Here is a 6,745-nt window from a genome sequence, read left to right on the forward strand (position 1 = left end):
ACTGAGGATATTGGTCCTGTTAGAGTGTTATGGACCATTTGGTACTGCACACTGAACCCACACAACAGATTGCTTAATTATTTTCCAGTCCTAATGCCTATATATCAGAGGGAAATCAGTTCCACCTGAAATACTGAGCAGGAACATCATTCCTTTAGAAACTTCTTGAATGTTTTTTTCTTTTTTTTCTTTTTTTGCTCAGTTTCAACCACCTGCTAAAGCCATTAACAAAAATCATATTCTAACCCAGAAAAAAAAAAGCTTCTAAAGCAAGTACTTTAGAAATGCCTTATGGGCCTGGGAAAGGCTGGCCAAGAGAGGGGATGGACTAGCAGATGTCATGAGGCTGAGACTATGCTGCAGTTACATATAATTTTTTAAGGAGCATTTCACTACTTTAGATTAGATGCATGTTTAGCCAAAGCCATGGATACATTATTACTTGTATCAAAATCAGAAAAAAACAACAACATTAAAATAGCTAATAGCTGAAGGAATGGCATTGGGGGGAAATGATTAAAGAAATGGATTCTATTGGGAAAAAAAAAAAAAGATTCCTTTTCCCTTGGATAATTCTTAATAGTGGCATTTCTGCATTCAATAATAATTGGATACAATGCATATACAGTAGTGATAGCAAGTGCAGAGCCAAAACTCAAGGCACTCTCTCTTCCAGGACAGTGCCCATGACACAGATCTAGGTTCCCTCTGGTTCACTTTCCTTCTGGCCCCTCATATATTGTTGTCTTGGTTCCTAGCTGTTTAGTTTCAAGAGATGTGAGGGATATGCTAGACTCTGCCTAGCCCAAGGCTAAAGTCTTTTGCTAGCAGGTGGGCAATGTAAATTCAGTCTCTCACTGGGGAAGGGAGAGCTAGAACTCAGATATTTTGCTCCATGGTAAGTGCTACTAGGTTGTTGATGTAAAGGGGCTCCCTCCTCTATCATCATGTTTTCATGGCTTAAATCAGGGCTGTCCAAATTCTAAGCAGCCATGAGCCACAAGCCCTGTGAGCCACACCAGTGGGGATAATGAGGCCCCAAGCCATATGCTTCAGAGATGAGCCCTACCCCACATTGCACTATGTGCCTTACACCTCCTCCTCTTGCAGTGAGTGCCACCCAAGTGCCTTCCCCCACATGCAATGATCCAACAACAATGTTCTTCCCACCACCACCACTTCACCATGTGCCTACATGAGCACCTGCCCTTCTACTGCTGCACCATACTCTGTGCAGCTTTGGATCCCCTCTGAACACCCTGTGTCATGCTGTCCTGCACCCAGCCAGCCTCTGGCACTTGTGCAAAGTACAGAAGCTGGGGTAGGGAAGAGGAACCCAAAGACTTATAAATTGACTGAATGGGCAGGATAAGTGACAAGGAGAGTCACAGCCCAGCCACTCCCCTTGTGAGCTCATGCAGCTCGCGGGCTGCCAGTTGGACAGCCCTGACTTACACAGAGTTACACATCTTTCCTGGATTTGGATTTGGGTTTATATTGCCAAGTGGGTCAGACTGTAGTGATCGAAGTTATGATATAGAGTTGCATCCCCGCACAAGACTGAGGAAGTTGGAAATTGGGAGATGGTCCCTCAGTCAGGGACCAACAAGCTAGGTAGAGACAGACAAAGGGTCTTCAGAGCTTGTCTATTGCTTCAAAATAAAGTTCGTTGTTCATTTCTTTTCATTCATTTTATGCCAGTATTTATTGAACTGGTGGTCACCACACAGACTGCTTTAACTGTTACTTCACATGAGGACAGGGACAACATATTTGCGGGGAGTTGGGGTGGTGCAGGCATTAAGGTGTACAGTTAACAGTCCAGAGCTCGCATGTTTAAGGCCATAGCAGAAGCACTCATGGTGAGGCCCTATCCGGTTCCAATGATTCTGTAAATTTTGCTAAATGCCTTGTCACAAGGACATGAAAAAGAAAAGGTAGCAAATTGTGGGACCGTTCATCCTTTAACTGTTGATCGTTTGTTAAAATAGCTGTTGGTGAGGGGCCCTGATCACATTCTGTAACTTATGTGATTGAATTATCCTGTCCATTAATTCATTTTATAATGAATGCAAGAAAGGACTCACAAATTACATGCCACAACCATTAGCAGATTGTTTGCATTCACTACATATTTTATTAAATGCAGATTCTTAAATTGCTTTGGGTCTAGCGAGCAGAGAAGAGGTTAGCTGTGTTAGGCTGCAGTCAGGCAGAAGGTAGGGCAGTATAGTACTTTAAAGACTCACCAGTTAATCTCTGAAGTCTTTTGACTTCTGCTCTTAAATAAATGAATGGGAGCCAACCTACTAGGCAGGTGTGCCACATATTAGGCTTGCACCCTCTCAACTAGAGAATTGGTGGGACCATTAGGTGACCAAGGTGCAAAGGGTGCACTCAGAGGTGATAAGGCCATAAGAGAGAAGCTAAACAAATTCTTTGCATTGGTCTTTACTGCAGAAGACACTGGAGAAATTCCCTTGCCAGATGAATTCTTTCTAGTAGATTGGTCTGAAGAGTTGGACTACACTGAAGTGACAACAGAGGAAGTTTTATAGCAAATTAACTAAAAACTAATAAGTCACAGGGAGTCCTAAAGGAATCCAAAACAAAATTGCAGAACTGCTAGAAGTAATATGTGACCTCTTGTTACAAATGGTCTCTGTGCCAGAGGATTGGCAGGTTGCCAACATAACACCCATCTTCAAGAAGAGCTCCAGAGGTGATTTTGAGAACTGCAGACCACTGAATCTCCCTGGTAAGTTGGTAGAATCTACAATAAAAAATAAAATTAGCGGTCACAAATATGATCTGCTGAGAACACAGTTTTTGTAAAGGGAAATCCTACCTTCATAGATTTCATAGATTTCATAGACATTAGGGCTGGAAGGGACCTCGGAAGATCATTGAGTCCAGCCCCCTGCCCAAAGGGCAGGAAGTCAGCTGGGTTCATAGGAGCCCAGCAAGATGAGCATCCAGTTTGCTCTTGAAGGTGTTCAGTGTGGGCGCTTGAACCACCTACGGTGGCAGGCTGTTCCAGACCTTGGGGGCTCGGACAGTAAAGAAATTCTTCCTCATGTCCAGCCTGAAATGGTCTTCTAGTAGTTTATGACCATTCGATCTAGTCGTCATCCCTTGGGGTGTTCTGGTGAACAAACGTTCCCCCAGATACTGGTGGTCACCCCTGATAAACTTGTAGGTGGCCATCAGATCACCCCTGAGCCTGCGCTTTTCCAGGCTAAAGAGCCCCAGGGCTCTCAGCCTGTCATCGTAGGGTCTGCTTCCCTGACCTCTGATCATGCGCGTGGCTCTTCTCTGGACTCTCTCAAGCTTCTCCACATCCTTTTTGAATTGTGGAGCCCAAAACTGGATGCAGTACTCCAGCTGCGGCCTCACTAAGGCCGAGTACAAGGGGAGAATGACGTCCCGGGATTTGCTTGAGAAGCATCTATGGATGCAAGCCAGCATTTTGGTCACTTTACTAGCTGCAGCATCGCACTGCAGGCTCATGTTCATCTTGTGGGCAGTGATGACCCCCAAGTCTCTTTCTTGCATAGTGTTGAGCAACATAGCACTGCCGAGCCTATAAGGATGCTGCGGGTTTTTCTTCCCAAGGTGGAGAACCTTGCATTTATCAGCGTTGAACACCATCAGATTCTCATCCACCCACTTGCTGAGCCTGTCCAGGTCAGCCTGGATCACCCGCCTGTCTTCTGGTGTGGATGCTTTGCCCCAAAGTTTGGTGTCATCAGCGAACTTTGCCAGTCCGCTTCTGACTCCAGTTTCCACATCATTAATGAAGATGTTGAACAGTATGGGTCCAAGGACAGAGCCTTGGGGGACCCCACTGGTCACAGGACACCATGATGAGTGACTTCCATCAATTACTACCCTCTGGGTCTGACCCCGGAGGCAGTTTTCCAGCCAGTGGATCGTGGAGGACCCAAGGCGACAATTGGCCAGTTTCTCTAAGAGGTGATTATGGGAAACCAGGTCAAAGGCTTTTTTGAAGTCAAGATATATGACATCAATCTCTTCTCCCTTGTCCAGGTGATAGGTCACCTGGTCGTAGAAGGAAATAAGATTGGTCAAGCAAGACCTACCCGCAACAAACCTGTGCTGGCTATCCCTTAAAATGTTGGTGTCGGCCAGTCCATTAAGGATGGCCTCTTTGATAAACTTTTCTAAGATCTTCCCCGGGATAGAAGGCCTGCCAGGGCTCCCGCCGTCCCAGGCCGGGCCTTCTGCCCCTCGCCGGAGTCGCCGGGCTCTGGCCATGGGGCCCCGCAGCCCTGCCAGGACCCTGGGGGCCGCTCCCGGCCTGCCTGCCCGCCGAGCGATTGACCGGGTCAAAGATGGAATCGTGGCCGGGCTCCTGGAACTCTCGCCCGGCCTGGCCGGCCAGTCCCTACCCTGGCTGGAGCTCCAGTCGACATGGACCCAAACTCGGGTTTGACCTGCTCCTGCAGCACAGTCCTGCCCCGGAGGATCGACGAGTCACCCTCCTGGAACCGAAGATGGGCATTTAGGGTCCAGAAAAGCGTGTCCCCGAAAATCTCCGCGAACCTTTCTTGGCAATATTGTAGATGTGGCACCCGGCCCAGCCACCGGGGCCAACCACCGAAAGTGTCCGCCCTCTTGGAGTGAAGGACCGGGCAAGGCCTGTTTCAAAAACCTCATACGGACTTCCGGAGCCGGAGCTCGGGCTCCAGGTCGACCCCGGGCTTCCCTCCCGGGCCCCAGTGCAGCTTGGCTCCCCCGCGGGAGCAGCCTGCCAGCCGCACCGAAGGCCCCCGGGCCTGCCCAACCTCCAGGCAGGGCACCGGGGAGAAGCCGGAATCATGCCCGGGCTCCTGGAACTCCCTCACGGCCTATCCCTGGGAGGCCAGCCTGGGCTCCCGCCGCCCCGGCCCGGGCCTTCCGCCCCTCACTGGGGTCAACAGGCTCTGACCGCGGGGCCCCGCAGCTCTGCCGTGTACCTGGGAGCCGCCCATGGCCTGCCTGCCCGCCGAGCGATTGACCGGGTCGAAGCCGGAATCATGGCCGGGCTCCTGGAACTCTCGCCTGGCCTGGCCGCCAGGTCTGTGCCCGGGCCGGAGCTCCAGTTGACATGGACGCAAACTCGTGGTTGACCTCCTCGTGCAGCACGGTCCTGCCCCGGAGGATCCACACGCTGCCCTCCTGGAACCAAAGATGGGCATCTAGGGTCCCGAAAAGCAAGACCCCGAAAATCTCTGTGAACCTTTCCTGGCAATATTGTAGATGTGGCACCTGGCCCAGCCACTGGGAGCAACCGCCGAAAGTGTCCGCCCACCTGGAGCGAAGGCCCGGGCATGGCCCATTTCAAAAACGTCATACGGACTTCTGGGGCCGGTGCTTGGGCGCCAGGTTGACCCCGGGCCTCCCTCCTGGGCCTTAGGGTGGCTTGGCTCCCCCGAGGGAGCAGCCCGCCGCCCCCGCCAAAGGCCCCCGGGCCTCCCCGGCCTCCGGGCAGGGCACTGGGGCAAACCTGGAATTGTGGCCGGGCTCCTGGAACTCCCGCCCAGCCTGCCCTGCGGAGGCCTGCCTGGGCTCCCGCTGCCTTGGCCCGGGGCGTCCGCCCCTCGCTGGGGTCCTTGGGCTCCGACCCCGGAGGCCCGGGTCCCTGCTGGGGCCCTTGGAGCTGCCCCCGGCCTGCCCGGCCACGGAGCCCTTGACCGGGACGAAACCGGAATTGTGGCTGAGCTCCTGGAACTCTCGCCCGGCCTGACCACCTTCTCCGGGCCCCTTCCAGAGCTCCCCGTTGACCTGGCTCCAAACTCGGTTTTGGCCCCTGAATACGGCACGGTTCTGCCCCGAAGATTCCTCTGTCCGCCTTCCTGGAACCAAAGAAGGGCATCTAGGGTCCTGAAAACCGCGTTCCCAATAATCTCCGCGAACCTTTCCTTGCAATATTGTAGATGCGGCACCCGGCCCAGGCACCGGGGCAAACCACCAAAAGTGCCCGCCCTCCTGGATCGAAGGGCCAGGCAAGGCCCGTTTCAAAAACCTCATACGGACTTCCATGGGGGGAGCAGTCACCAGGTCAACCCCATGTATGCCAATGGGCTTTTTCGCTCCCCAGGTCAACCCCATGTATGCCTATGGGCTTTTTCGCTCCCCAGGTCAGCCCCATGTATGCCAATGGGGATTTTCGGGCGGCATGTCAACCCCATGGATGCCTATGGGGATTCTCGGTCCCCAGGTCAACCCCATGGATGCTGATGGGCTTTTCCACTCCCCAGGTCCACCCGCCCCTTGCATCGCAATCGGGACTTGCGGGCACCGTCTCAACCCCGTGCCTTGCAGAGGGGACTTCCAGGCACCGTGTCCACCCCCTGCGAGCCTATGGGGACCCCCGCCTTACCTTTCCCCACCACCTACGGCCAGACCGGGCTGATCGCACCCGATCCCGTCCGATCTCGGAAGGTAAGCAGTCCCTGGCCCAGCTAGTAGCTGGATGGGAGACTGCCTGGGAATCCCGGGTGCTGTAGGCCACTCGCCCTTTTGCGCCTCGGGGCATGGGGAACTGGGGAAGTGGGGGGGAGGTGATGGAGGCTTAAGCCTCGGTGGGGGGGGGCACTTTTCCAAGGCTTAAGCCCCCGGTGGTTGCGCGGGGGCTGTGCCTGTGCCCTCGGGGTGCATTGGGACTTCAAGCCCGGGCAGCAGGAATTCCGGAGACCAGGTCAACCCCATGCCAGCCTACGGGGGCTTTTCAGTCCCAGGT

At 53.3% G+C, this 6,745-nt stretch overlaps 1 pseudogene; it reads left to right on the top strand.

The window, feature by feature from the left end:
• The first annotated feature begins 6,396 nt into the window (after positions 1–6,396).
• On the top strand, positions 6,397–6,515 carry LOC132247789 (5S ribosomal RNA; annotated as a pseudogene).
• Positions 6,516–6,745: the final 230 nt, after the last annotated feature.

This window comes from Alligator mississippiensis, chromosome 1 (genome assembly GCF_030867095.1).
Source record: "Alligator mississippiensis isolate rAllMis1 chromosome 1, rAllMis1, whole genome shotgun sequence".
NCBI lineage: Eukaryota > Metazoa > Chordata > Crocodylia > Alligatoridae > Alligator > Alligator mississippiensis.